This window comes from Choloepus didactylus, chromosome 23 (genome assembly GCF_015220235.1).
Source record: "Choloepus didactylus isolate mChoDid1 chromosome 23, mChoDid1.pri, whole genome shotgun sequence".
Taxonomy (NCBI): Eukaryota; Metazoa; Chordata; class Mammalia; order Pilosa; family Megalonychidae; genus Choloepus; species Choloepus didactylus.
The window spans coordinates 9913578-9928887 of NC_051329.1; the positions used below are offsets into that span (position 1 = coordinate 9913578).

At 45.6% G+C, this 15310-nt stretch overlaps 1 pseudogene; it reads left to right on the forward strand.

Annotated features, from left to right (window-relative positions):
* The first annotated feature begins 4757 nt into the window (after window positions 1–4757).
* Window positions 4758–14768, forward strand: LOC119519274 (annotated as a pseudogene).
* The last annotated feature ends 542 nt before the right edge of the window (window positions 14769–15310 follow it).

A 15310-nucleotide genomic window follows, 5' to 3' on the forward strand; every position in this document is an offset into this window, starting at 1 on the left:
TTTGGCCTCCAGAACTGGGAGACGGGAAATTCCTATTAAGTCAACTAGTCTGCGGTGCTTTGTTAGAGCAGTCCCAGCAAACTAAGACAACCCTCTAGAGCCATTCTCCGTCCTTTTCCACCCTGCTCTGTCCCATGGGGAGGGTGACCCATGACCTGGCCTGAAGATCACCAAGAAGAAAGAAAATGAGGGTGACTGATCCATTGCCATGGGGGGACAGTGCACCAGAGGAACTGCAGAGCATCGCCAAACAAAGTCTAGGATTCTGGGGAGGGGTGGAGTTTAGGTTAAGCAGAAATAAAATCGTGTTTTGATAGGTGCAAAGCAGGGCTGGAGAAGGTGGTTTACATCTGATCTGGGTGGCATGGTGGGCCCAAGGTCTTGTGTCCTCGGACGCAGTAAAGCTGGGAGAGATGTTGAATGATCTCTCCAGAAACCTCACATCTGAAGCTCTGCACCTGAGTTGCAAACGGAGGCTGCTTCTCTGTAGCATGTGACTTAGATCCTCCAGGTAAGAATAGAATGTTTCATTCTGACTAGTGTAATTCCAAGTAGCAAAGTTTCTGATAGTCTGTGGTTTAGGAGAGCAAAGTTTTGCAGGGAGTAAGAAAGCAGCAGTCAGTCAAAGATGGGAGTTAGTATCACTTTACGGCTGCAGTGTGACCTCGGGAAAAATGCTGTTTCTTGGTACCCCTGCAGCTGGCTTGATCCATTTCTGTCATCGCAGCCTGCTCAAGGGCCAGACAGCGTTTTACTTTTTCGGGTCCAGCTCATTTGTACTCTCACCCATTTGGGCTGCATGCGTCAGGGACCCCTGGACTAGCTGGGTGGCCTTGTCCAAGTCACTTAACTTCTCTGTGCCTCAGTTTCTCCAACTGCAATGAAAGATGATAATACTTGTGAAGTGGTCACTGTGGTGTGCTGCCCAGGTCCTCCTCAATGAAAGACATGTTTGCCCAGCCTCTGGGAGTGCTGTTGCCAGGCAACCCTCAGCTCTCAGCCCCTTCAGGAGGTCCTTGTTGCAGAAAGTCACCTCGCTTTGTCCAAGGTCACACCTTTCCCAGGGCAGCCCACGGCTGATGACTGATCAACACAGGGATATAATGGGCTGACCATCTCAGCCCACTGTGGGGCAATCCTGAGGACCATTCTAGTTTCAGAGCTTCCCCTGGGGTCAGCCAAGGCTGTGGTTATGCCTCCAGCACAGACTGACTCCTTCCTCTGCCCAATTCTGCTTCTTTCCCCTCCTTCCACAGGTGTGGGTTCCAAGACTGTACTAGAAAAAATCTGCTGTACTAGACTCTGTCTCAGAGTCTGCTTCCCAGGGAACCCAACATACAAAAGTGGAGGAGCACCATATAAATGTCAAGTGCTGTCTTGAAGAGCTGGAGATTGGAGTGCTCCAAAGTGTCCAGAGTCCAAATATTCCCAAATGTTGATCCATGGGTCCTGATGAGGGATCACTGATTTTCACAATCAACCAGGATGGATTCACAAGGGTTCTTTTGGCACCAATGACAGAAAACCATCTCATGCTACCATAGGGAAAATGGAAGGATTTACTGGAAAGATATTAAGCTCTCATGTCACCAAACTATAGGGAAGACAAGGGTGCAACTAGCCTTGTGGACTGGGGGCTCAAACCCATCTGTTCTGGCTTGCTAATGCTGCTGTTATGCAAAATACCAGAAATGGATTGGCTTTTATAAAGGTAGTTTATTTAGTTACAAAGTTACAGTCTGAAGGCCATAAAGTGTCCAAGGTAAGGTATCAACAATCAGGTACCTTCACTGAAGGATGGCCATTGGCGTCCGGAAAACCTCTGTTAGCTCAGAAGGCACATGGCTGGCATCCACTTGCTTCTAGGTGGTATTTCAAAATGGCGTTCTCCAAAATGTTGCTCTTGGGGCATTTTGTCCTCTCTTAGCTGCAGCTGATCTTCAGAATATCACTCTCATTTGCTCTGAGTTCCTTCTGTCTGTGAACTCTTTATATGGCTCCAGTGATTTAATTCCAAACCACCCTGAATGGGTGGGGTAACACCTTCATGGAAATTATCCAGTCAAGTAACACCTTCATGGAAATTATCCAGTCAAGTCTTGCCCACAGTTGATTGAGTCACGTTTCCATGGAAACAATCAATAGGTTCCAACCTAATCAACACTACTATGTCTCCCCTCACAAGACTGCATTAAACAATATGGCTTTTTCTGGGGGACATAATATATACAAACCAGCTTACTGTCCAAATTCTGTTTTGACTATTTCCTCATCTGTAAAATGAAGATGATAGAAGCACCCTCCTAGGATTGTTGTGAGGCTTAAATGAGATAGTCCATGTTGAGTGCCTAGATTGGTGCTTGCTGTCATCTAGCATCATTGTTGTCATCCTCATCCTCATTGTTGTTTTTTCTCTGTGGGTGTTGACTTCATTCTCTCAGCCTGTTGGCAGTTCCTGGGCTCACATCTTCCACGTCTCACTCTAGAATGGAAGGGGACCTCTTTCCTTGGTTCCAATTTGGAGAGACCTTTGAATAGACCTTGATGGACTCAGGCCAGTCTTGGGTCACATGCCCACCATCCCCCACAAGCTGTGGTCGCTCCCATGATTCTAGAGGAATAGTTTTCACTAGACTCTAGGATGGGAGGGGTTTGTATTCCTAGAAGAGGAGGGCTGGAGTGATGGGCATGCAGGGCAATTGATGTCCATGACCCAGGATGTTTCTTGGATGTTTGACAATGAGGTTAAAGGTGTAGGAAGAGTCTAGGCCAAGACAGAAGGAGGACCCACCTAGGAGAAGCAAATGTACCTGACCTCAACTTTCCTCTAAAACATGGAAAAAGAAGTTGTTTTTGGTTTAGTACAGAAAATGACTCGCTGAACAAGGCAGGAAACAAGAGTAGGCGTAAAAAAGTTCTAGACTCAAGAGCAAAATCTATGGTGGATTCCACTTTAGCTATCTCAGGGCTTCCTTCAGTGTCTTGTCCTGAGTAGGGCCCAAAAAAAATCTGTTAAATAAATGAGAAGGAAAAAAGAAATGCTCGTTGATATGGTCAAATTTGAGTTTGCAGAATGTGGGGGTGATTTTGATGGCCTGTCACTTCAGCATTGCCTTTGCTGCCATCGTATGATACACCACAATGTGTTTATCCACTCATCTGTCGAAGGACACTTGGATTGTTTCCAACTCTTGGCAATTGTGTTTTTTATATTGTTTTAAGAATCACCCAATGCTAAAAGAAAATTAGGTTGGGGTGTGTTCTAGTTTGCTAATCCTGCCAGAATGCAAAACACCAGAAATGGATTGGCTTTTATAAAAGGGGGTTTATTTGGTTATTCAGTTACAATCTTAAGGCCATAAAATGTCCAAGGTAAGGCATCAACAATTGGGTACCTTCACTGGAGGATGGCCAATGGCATCCGGAAAACCTCTGTTAGCTGGGAAGGCATGTGGCCAGTATCTGCTCCAAGTGCTGGTTTCAAAATGGCTTTCTCCCAGAATGTTCCTCTCTAGGCCTCAGCTCCTCAAAAATGTCACTCTTAGTTGCTCTTGGGGGCATTTGTCCTCTCTTAGCTTCTCCAGAGCAAGAGTCTGCTTTCAACAGCCATCTTCTAACTGTCTCTCATCTATAGCTTCTGTGTGTTCTTCAAAGTGTCCCGCTTGGCTGTAGCAGCTTGCTCCTTCTGTATGATCTTATATGGTTCTCCAGTAATTTAATTCAGACCCACCCTGAATGGGTGGGCCAACACCTCCATGGAAATTATCCAATCAGAGTCATCACCCATAGTTGGGTGGGGTGCAAAGAATTACAATCTAATTAACACTGATAGGCCAGCCCACACAAGATTACATCAAGATAGTGGCATTTGGGGGGACATAATACATTCAAACTGGCATAGGGTGAGAGGAGGGTATGTGTATATTATAAGTTTAACTATGCATGAAATACAGCTGGGGAACAGGACCTGCTACATCATTTGTGGGACCTAGTAAAAAATGAAAATGTGGGGTCCCTTATTCAAAAAGAAAAAAAGGCAGCATCAAACCCTAACTATTGTAAATATCAAATGCACCCCCATTTCCCCTTCCTCTCTCCCTTTCGCCTGGCTACCCAGGTACCTGAGAGGCCCTAACTGGGTAGTTCCTTCTCTCTCCTCTCTCCTGGTCCTGACAAACTCCAGATGGTCTAATTACTGCAAAGGAAAACCTTCCAAACCAAGATGACCTAATCATAACCTCAGTAAATCCCTCGCCCCTCCCCGTAATCAACCTCCTCCCTCCCTCCCAACACACACAACACACACACACACACATATACACACATACACACACACACAACTTTCCTGTGTTTTCCCTGCAACCCTTTCCCAGCCCTGCAAAGCCAGCTGTCCTTTGTTTTGGTGTAGAATTGAGTTCTACTCTCTCTGCCCTGCTTAGAGCAGCCCCTGACTAGTCATGCTTGCCTATTTCACATTGTGTGGGGCAGGTTTTCTTTGACTCTGGCCACCATCCGAAGCTGGAAGGCGCAAGGAAGTCTCCTCCTCTAGAGCCTCTGGAGGGAGCATGGCCCCACCCATATCCTGATTTCAGACTTCTGGCCCCAGCACGGGGTGAGAAGACATTTTTGTTGTTTGAAGCCACCTGGTTTGTGGTTGGTTGTTATGACAGCCACAGGAAACTACGACAGTGGTCTTTGATGGAGGGCGTGGAGTCAAGGGGAGAATGTGTGGGTCTGGGGAGTGGGGTGGGGTTAAGATGGAGGCGTTTGTTCAGATGGTCAGGAATGGTGGTCTGTGTTGCTTTGTGAAGCAGGAAGCCAGAATGGAATGAATGGCTGTGAATAGAGTGGAATGGACATTTGGAAGCTTAGAGGGTGAACTTCTGAGTTGAGGGTGTGTGCAGGTGCGCATTTCTGGTTACTAGTTACAGAAAGTCAGATGAGCTACCTTCCGCCAAAAAGAGAGTATTTTCAGGAAACAGTGTTATTTCACAGAATCCAAGTGCAGGAAATGTGGTCCAACCTCATGACAACCTGTTAATAAAATGTGAAACTAAAGAGTCCTGAGCTGAGGTTGCTCTTTCAGTATGCCCGAAGCTGCGTGCGTCTCCTTCTGTCTGTGAACCCACTGTGAGTCTCGCCAAACACTGCAAGAAGCTACTAACTTTCCACTGGGACCTTTTGCCATCCCATTTTTGAAGGCCTGCTTGCTCTTGCTGCAGCTCCTCCACTGTGCGAGACTGGCCAAACAGAACCCTGCCCACTACCTCGCCCAGCACGAACAGCTGCTTCTGGAAGCCAGCACCACTCACCTGCTGACTCCTCCATCAGAGCTGCTTCTTGATGTGAACGAAAATGGGAAGAGGTGAACTCCAGACAGAACCAAAGAAAATGGCTTTGACAGAGAGCTTTTGCACTAAGAACATCGAAGCAAGTGACCATGCACTGTTAGCCCAGGCCAGCTGTACGGTCCATATAACGGAGTATCCTACCAGCCCAATGGCTGCCTCACCACACCCTGCCTCCATGTCAGCATTACCATTTGGGTGATATGGCCACTGCCCTCCACTACGGGGACTCCTATTGGTACACCAGCCACAGGGACCTCAGGGACAGAAACGGACCTCCGAGGCTGCATGGCACACGTCAAGAAGAAAGGATTGAGCATAGACTAAACAGACAGTGGGCAGAAGAATGGAAACATCTTGACCATCTGCTTAAACTGCCTGGTAGGGAAAACAAGGCCATCTCTCGCTATTCTAAGGTGATGTCAGGAAGCAGATCATGAGGAAGGGAATTACTGGATCCCACGGTACAGGGTCGCCGAGTACTTGAAAAAGGATGGCAGCAGTAGCAGCAACCCCTCCCGGCAGCAGAGTCCCATCAACCCAGACCCAGTTGCTTTAGGTATCTTTCTTCAAATGGTCACATTGAACAGATATTTCTTATGCCCTCTATTAATGCCGATTTTATTTTCAACTTATCTTTTCAAAAATAGTAAAGGATGTGTGGGGAGTTTTAGAACAGTAAACACGTTATATAGCCTCAAAAACAAACAAAGAAAAAAAAAACAAAAACCACACACACACACACAAAGAGGAGAGATGGCTTCTCCGGGGAAGTGTGGCCACAGAGGCCATCTTGGTTAGGGGCCCAAGGTCAAGTGAGAGCAGGTTCTACTGGGCAGCGCTGTTGACTGACTGTGGGATAGAGGAGAAGGCGAGTACAGTTGCAGGTAAGTGAGGAAGCTGAGGGCATTCCCAATCAGGTGGCATTTATTTCCTGTGGGCAATAGGAGGCAGAGTCGCCTGCTGAGAGTGAAAGGGCAGGTGGAGGGGTAGGAGGCTTGAGAGGAAGGTGGAGTAGAGCATGAGACCATGAATTTGCCCTTGCCGCGCTCCACACGACTGAGGCTGTGAGAGGGCTGTGAGAGGGCATGGGGACTGTCCCAGCTGTAGCACCTGCCTGCAAACCCAGGACCCACCGGACTTGCCAACTCGTACAAATACTCTTAGAATTTGTAACCCTTGGTACTGCTGCATTTACTGTGGTCTTCAACCTTTGCTCCTGAAATGGTGTGAACAAAGCTGCATCTTTCTACCAGCCAGGTCCAAGGCAGGGGGGTAGAAAGGTGATTAAAGGTGGTTACACTCCTCTTCGCTCTAAGTTACCCTTCCCTGGGGTTTGATTACTCTAAGGGCAGGAAGCTCCACTTCGTCCCCCATCTCAACTCAGGTACCGGGAATGACTTGTTCACTCGACTGCTTCTGGGTGCAATTGCTCTGTTCTTCTTATGGATGCCAGGTTTCTTTTAACCCCCAAGACCTCCTCTCCTCTCACCAAGTCAAATATACATGCTCTCCTTGGGAATTTGTATTTAAATTGAGGAGAAATTCACATAACGTACAATTAGCCATTTTCAAGTGAACAGTTCACTGGCATTTAGTGCTTTCACAATGTTGTGCAACCACAACCTCTAACTAGTTCCAAAACATTTCCATCACTCCAAGAGGAAACCCCATACCTATCAAGCATTTGCTCCTCCCTCTCCCTCCCGCTCAGTCCCTGAAACCACAGATCTGTGATCTGTGTTTATGGATTTACCTCTTCTGAATATTTCATATAAATGGAGTCATCTAATACTTGTCTTTTGTGTCTGGCTTATTTCACTTGGCATATTGTTTTTGAGATTCATCTGAGATGCTTGTATCAGCACTTCACTCCTTTTTACAGCTGAATAATATTCCATTGTATGGATAGACCACAATTTATTTATCATTCATCCAGCGATGGACACTCCACCTTTTGGCTGTTGTGAATAGCGCAGCTGTGGACACACTTGTAACAGCCATTTGTGTAAGTGGCAGTTATCAATTCTTTGGGGTATATATCTAGAAGTGGAGTTTCTGGAGCATATGATAATTCTGTGTTTCTCTGGGGACTTTTCAAATCTATGTCTTTATTCAAGGCTGACCCCTTCATGTAATAAATGAGGTCTTCTGCAATCCTGAACGTAGAGGCTGGGGGTGAGTGGAGGGAACTAGGTCCTCCTTCTAATGTTAGAAAGTAGATAGACATCCGAGGTCTCTAAAGATTGTAAGTTTCTTTGTCCATCAGTCTTAGTTGGCCAGCTTCTTGTAAACCAACTAACACAAAGAAATGTTCTTACCCTCCTTCTCAAATAGTGAATGGGTTGATTGTCTCTAACTTTCGAAAAGCCCAAGACTTCTTCATCTTTCAGGATATCCATATCTGCTTGACAGTTTCTCCTTGTCAGCCCCATAGTTAGACCCAGAAGGCTGATTACATCTGCCCTCTGGAGGGGGATATCTTTCTTGTGTCCATGAGTCACCACCTCTCTGATTAAAGCAGAGATGAAAACCACTAGTTTATTCCAAAAGGGCTTTCTTGTTGCAGAGAATCGGAGGGAAAAGCTATGCTGAGTAAAAAGTTATGCAGAACAGACGGAAATTTAGGAGATGAAACAAAGAAGAAGCAGATAGAAGACCAAGAGGAGCTGAGGGTGGGGCTGTGGCATGAAGACCCAGCTGCTCCAAATTTCCCTAAAGTGGCCCTAAATAGAGAGTTTCTCTCTAGTGTTGGAGTCCAAGATGGCCGACCAAATGTCAACCTCTGTTATTGTTTCCATATTTCTCTCTGAGCATCCCTATGATAAACCCTCCATGTGTGAGGTGGTGTGACTGTTCCTTATGACCAAACAAATTAACTGAAAACACAATCTCATTGTCTTGGCCTCCACCAGACTGATGCTATCTTCAAGTCAAAGAAGTTGACTTGCTGGGGTCCTTTTTGTTGAATCAGTGAGATGGAATTCATTAGAGGAGTCTCAGTGCAGCTCAAAGCTCCAAACCAAATGGAAAAGCCAATAGAATGGGCAGGCATTGGAGACAGGTCCCCAAGCTGGGGCTGGAAACATGGAGACAGTATCACGAGTTAATCCAGGCATAGCAAATAGGAAGAGAGGACCAGAGGCAAGGAGCAGGTCAGGAGGCTGGATCCACGATCTCTGGACCCTCCAGTGAGAAGTAGGGTCGGTGGGATGGTGGGGGGTGGGGGTGGGGGGCTGGTTTGGCTTACCTGCTGGAAGAGGGGAGGGGATGATGGCGGTAGAGCCTATGATTTGAAGATCTCCGTACTTCTCTCCTGCCTATTCCATTGCCCTTATCAAAACTCCTTCTCACTGTCCATTTTATCCAATCGAATCACATTTCCTTTGGCTGGCTCTCCCTTGCATTTTTTCATTACCCACCCCCATTTCCCTTATGCCTGGAACATTCTCCCACCTAGCATCTGCCTGCCCAGTTCCTTGCCTTCCTCTAAAACTCCACCCACAACTTAGCTTCTCTGATTAAATGAAAATTGAGTAATTATAGTTCTTTCCCGAGCCACGCCTCTTAAATTCCAAATGTCCCTGGGGTTGCCATACATGAAAAAAGATCTCTGACTACCTAATTTTCATTTAGGAATTAAATGAGATTACTCATTAAAAGCACCATACTTGGCACATGCTAATGTTCAGTGAATAATAGCCACTGATTAATAATGATATGACATTATCAGTAATAAATAGAAGCAGATATAAGCTCTTAGAAGACAAGGATAGTGGCTACTCTATGCCCAGATTCAACAACCCAACATTCAAATATTTAATTGTAGCAGAGATTAATAGATTTTTCTGCCATGCCCAACTTCCCCTTCTAGCTCAACCTGTTCATTGAAATCAGCAGGCCGTCATACCCCTATATGGCTGATTGGACCAGAGTGGTCATCTGCCCAGGACAACCAAACCAGACTGGCTGGTGGCCAATTGGGATCTCCCCCAAGAATATGAACTAAGAATATGAACTAAGAGCACTAGAGTGAAGGCCCTTCAACTCTAAGTAATTTGTTCACTGGAACAACTCTGATTCTTGCCCTTTCTGGGGCTATAGTTTTTCTAGAAGACTCCGTGAGAGCTAAGTCTTTATTATGAAAATCATTTTCTTGAGGTAATTTGATTAGGTTGTTCTGAGCTTATGTCCCAGCTCTGCCACTTCTATGTGATTTATTATTTAACTTCCTTGTGCCTCACTTTCCCCATCTGTAAAAGGGGATAATACTGCTTAACCTTGCAGTGTTGTCTTGATGAAATGAGGTCGTGCTTTCTTATGCTAGCATCTGTCAAGGGTGTACCATCATTATTTGTTTCTTTTTGCTTCCCTGAGGAAATTGGAAATGTCCAGAAACAAGTATTGTATTGGTTAGGATAGGAGTTTAACTGCATGCAAGAGAGACCACAAATAACAGTGGCCTGAATAAGGTAGACGTTTATTTCTCTCTCACATACGGTCTGGGTGAAGATGGTCCAGGGCTGGAATGACAGGGCTGAGCAATTAATTCATCCAGGGACCCCACTTTGCCATCTCTGTGGTTTCGTGCATCACCATAGTCTAAAATAAGTCCTCACTGGGACCAAATTCCAAACGAAGGATGGAGGAAGGATATGCTCCTTCCCTGGAGGGCGTGACCTGTCACCACCACTTTCAGCTCATTGGCAAAGGAAAAAGGCCATATTTAACTGCAGTGGAAGGTGGCAAATGGAGTCCTTACTCTGTTGGACCAAGTTCCCCTCTAAGAGGAGTTCTATTATTTTTATTGAGACAGAAAGAATGGATATTGAGGGACAACCAAGAGTTCCCGCCTCAGGTACCACTGAGACAGTCCTGTGATCGGGAGCCGAATGAGTCGCCTCACCCACACGTGAATCCTGAGCTGCTGTAAAGCACACAACACAGCCCCGGCCAGGGAAGAGCTCCGCAGCAAAGACTTATTTGCAAAGGGATATACAGATGTTTTCGTTTTCCTGGATTGCTCAAGCAACTGTCATGGAATGGGTTGACTTAAACAATGGGAATTTACAGACTCACAGTTTTGAGGCAAAGAAAAAGTCCAAATCAAGGCATCATCAAGGCAATGCTTTCTCCCCCAAGACTGTGGCACTTTGGGGCTGGCTTCTAGAGATCCTTGGTCCTGGGCTCCTCTGTCGTATGGCAATGCACATAGTGGCCTCTCCCGGCCTCTCCCTTCTCTTCTGGGTTCTGTTCGAACTTCAGCTTCTTTCTTCCTGTGGCTTTCTATCTTTCTGAATTTCATTCTGCTTCTAAAGGTCTCCAGTCCTTTATAAGACCCATCCTGATTTAGCTGGGCCCCACTCCAACTGAAGTAACCTCATCAAAAGGTCCTACCTATAATCAGCTCACACCTAAAGGAATGGATCAAGTTCAAGAACATGTTTTTATGGGGTGCATGGCTCTAAACCAGCAGAACAGGTAAAATAACCTTTTTATGTTTTTCTAAAAGTGATGGGGCTTGTCTAGCTTGACCCTGATGGGGGTGTCTGTAAGTCAGGACATTGGGTGTAGAGTCTTGCTCTGACCAGCTTTTTTCTTTCTTTTTTTAAATAATTCAATTGTATTGAGATATATTCACATACCATGCAGTCATACAAAGTGTACAATCAATTGTTCACAGTACCACCATATAGTTGTGCGTCTGACCAGCTTTTGGGTTGTGACCCTGGGAATGGGCGGGTACGTGGATGACCTCAGAGGTCACTGGTATCAGAAGATCCGCAAAGCCTTCCCTGACCTGCCGACTGGAAGAGATCGATCTCTCCTTTGAACCCCCGTTATACCTGGAGTAGACATCTGTTGGTTCTGCAGATCTGGTCTTCCTTTCTCTTCTGGTTTTCCCTTGAACCTGTGCCTCCTACACTCTTAGTTGGTTTGGTTCATGTATTAGTTCCCTGTGGCTATGGTAACGAATTGCCAGAAACTTGGTGGCTTAAAACAATAGAATATTCTCTCACAGTTCTGGAGGCCAGAAGTCTGAATTCAAGGTGTTGGCAGGCCACGCTCTCTCCAGTGGCTCCAGGGAGGAATCCTTCCTCTCCTCTCCCTGACTTCCTGTGGTCACCAGCATTTCTTGGTGTACCATGGCGTGTAGTTGCATCACTCCAGTTCTACCTCCATCCTCTCAGGACCTTCTCCCTGTGTGTCCTTGTGCCTGCCTTTGTCTCTTCTCCTCTTCCTCTAAGGACACCAGTCATATTGTGTTAAGGTCTCACATTACTCCAGTATGACCCTGTCTTAACTAATTGCATCTGCAGTGACCCTATTTCCAAGTAAGGTCACATTCTGAAGTACTCGGGGTTAAGATTTCAGCATATCTTTTTGGGAGGCACAATTCAACCCATAACAGTTAAGGTGGCACTGTCCTCATCTGAGGCTCAAGGGGTGGATTCAAGACCAAATATGTATTGAGCACTACTATGTGCAATACTCTGTGCCAAGGGCTGGGATACGGGGGTGATTGAGAAGGAGGCCGTCGGGTGTGGTGGGGACAACCTCGTGCTCTAGAGTCCAACAGAACTGATCTGAGCCTCAGCCCTGCCCTCTACTCCAGTGTGGCTTGGACAAACTGCTCAACCTCTCAGAACCTCCATTTCTTCATCTGTAAAATGGGCATTGTTGGCATGTTCTTTTCAGGGTTGTTGTGAGTGGAATTGAGATAAGGGACTTAAAGTGCTGAATATAGTGCTGGCTCATAATTTTATCACTATAGCAAAAAATGAATACTCACTTTGCATCCTTAACAAATATTAGCTGTTATTATGCTCTCCCCTTCCAAATTATCTATCAACAGAAAAGGAGAAGGAAAGAGAAAAGATCAAACAGCAAAAATGCTTTTAAATGCTTTTTTTGTTCTTTCTGGTAATTATGGTTCAATCTGGACTTGGGAAAAATATAACTGTCTAGACCCGTGGTTCTCAACCGGGGATGATTATGAGTTCCTGGGGCTGTTAGACAAAGTCTACAGACATTTTTAGTGGGGCAGTGTGACTGGTATCTAGTAGGTAGAGGCCAGGGACACCATGAAACATCCTGCAATGCACAGGAAGGTCCGCACAAGAAAGAACTATCCAGTCCAAAAAATTACCCAATCCAAAAGCCAGCACTGTCTGGTTTACACCATGTTGGCATCTAAGCTGTAAATTCAGTTGTGAACACTATGACCTCAAGGGCTACAGCACAAGCCACAGGTCTGGCACATAGTAGGTGCTCAACAAATGTTGGGTGACCACATAAATGAATGATGAATGAATTAATGAATGAATGGCCACCTCTTTTGATTTTAATTTGGCCAGGTGTCTGGTAGAGGGCTGTGTGCAGAGTGGCCATTCAGTAAAAAATCCAGGGACGGGCCTTCTGTACCTTTCTGTAACTGTCCCCTCTGAAGAGCCATTTGTGCGGCAGATGGGGAGTGAGGGCTTGTGGTTAGAGACAGGGTGGCCTCCCAGCTGCAGCTCGGGATTATGATAAATTGTCGTGATGGATTCATTTTCTCCTTTTGTGCCCACTCTTCCCTTATCTCAAACTCTCAATAGGGAACGATTTAAAGGAGCTGAGCTGAGGGAGGGCCTTTGGAGTCACTGCTTCAGGAAAAAGAGGAAAAAGATGAGCCCAGACCAGGGATCATTGTAAACAAGTGTGAGGATCAAGAACAGGTTAGAGTTGGAGATGGAAGGGGGCAATGGGTTGGGACGGTGGAGAAGGGGTACAGAGTGAGGTGGGGGTATGTGTCATCATCATGCTCCCCTAATATATTTATTCAACAAATATTTATTGAGTGCTGGGGACACTCAATAACAAATGTGAGTTAGCAAAACAGAGTAGAATCCCTGCCTTGATGGAGCTTACGTTGAAAAGAAGCGGGTTAAACAATAGGCTAGTAAAATATATAGTCTGTGAGATGGCAGTGAGCCCTATGGGAAAAAAAGGTGAATGTGGGGCCTGAACGTTTAAATAAGGTGACCAGGAAACACTTCCCTGAGAGGTGATTTTTTTTTTCAAATATTTTCTTGTCATGAGAATTTATTGCATTCATTGAATTCTATGGTTTTCCAAATTTGATTCAAAGACAAAGATTTTTAAGCATTTCCCGTTGCATGTTTGGCAGTACAGAGACTCTTGACTCTCCTGGGACACACAGCTTTTTTAGGTACGGATGTTTAGTTTTAGCTATTTGCAGCATGTAACAATGTGGAAAAACTTTGCACTAAACAACTAGTCTTCATAGCTGCAATTGAGAGATCTTTGAATGGATAGAAAATAAGATTTGGAACAGATGTGAAAAAGAGCATTGGCAAGTAGGTTTTGATAAAACCTAGGAATGATTAAAATCAAGTCGTTTAAGTGTGAGGGTCCCTAAAGTCACTTGTAGAATTCTGTGGTCTACACACTTTTGCCACAAGAAGTGACTTTTGTGAGGACCTGAAGAAGGGGAGTAATATCTGGGAAGGGAATATTTGGGAAGAGCATTTCAGACAGAAGGAACAGCGAGTGCAAAGACCCTGAGGCAAGTGTCACTTGTCTGTAACTCTGTTTTCCTGGCTGCAAGTGGGTACGAATAAAACCACGAAGATCAGTAGCACGTGGAATGTTAGAGAATCATCAACACTTAGGCTCATCCACATGCACTTGGACAAGATACTTATACTCTTGGAACCTCACTTTGCTCACCTGTAAAATGTGTATAATATTAGTATCTACCTCACAGTGTTGTCGCAAGCATTAAATTAAATAATATATCTAGCCCAGGGCCTGGCACATGGTCGGGCTCAGAAACGTGGGATGTGACCCCAGATCAAGAGGATCTTGAACCCTAAGTCCTCCGGGAAGGAAACGGTTTGCTGTAAAGTCTGAGGGGTTTTGTAGCAAGGAGGCCTGCAGTCTAGCCTGACCCTATTTATGTTTTTAAAAACATAATCATGTAGATACTGCCTAACACCAGGCAGGGGGATTAGAGTTTGAATCTTAGCTTTCATTGAGTGATCCTGGGGAAATTTCCTAACCTCTTTGAACTCAGTTTCCCTATCTATGCCTCAATATTGTAGACTGAATTCAAGATCATAAGTGTTAATGGGATAATTAACAGGATAATGTATGTGAGTACCTCCAGCACGTGGTAAGTGCTCAAAAACCATCCCTCCCCCATTGCTTCATCTTCTGTTTGTCTGCCCAGCAACTACAATTGGGGCATGCAAAGAACAGTTAGTTTTAATCATGTGTTCAACACAGGTTGCCTGATAATTTGCTGTGTTTTGGTTTTTGGTGGCAGGGAGAATGTGCGTTTTGGAGAACTCGGGTGAGAATTCGGATCTTAGCCCCTGCACCTACCGGCTGTTTGGCCTTGGGCAGGTCTCTTAACCTCTCTGAGCTTTAGTTTCCTGAATTACTTTACAGAACAGTGTAAAGATGTGAGACAGTTTTTGTAAAGGCCCCAACACCCCACAGGACTTAGGGCCTCGGGGCCATGGGAGGTTACCCTGGTATGAAGAAAAGGACAGGGAAGCCCAAGAAGTCTGGGTGGTGAGGAAAGAAGCAGCAAGTATAGCAGGAGAGAAAAAAACCAATCAGACCATTTAGAAAAGCCCCCCAGAGCAAAAAGAGAGTAAAACTCTAATGGGTGAGCTCACAGCCCTCATTTTCTCCCTCTGGAAGGAGCTAAGAGTCAGGAATCTCAAGTTTGAGACTCCGCTGTGTTCATGGCTAGCTGTGCCCTGGAGCAAGTCCCTTTTGCCTCTCTGAGCTTTAGTTTCCCAGGGGTCCTCTCTCCAAGGTCCGTCCCTTTCTGACCTCTTGGTAACCATCTGTGGCACCACAACTGACCAGCAGAGGGCGGCAATGCACCAACGTTGGCTATGGAGTCTGCTGGGTTGCTGTTGTCCCAGGCTGGACAGGAAAATTGG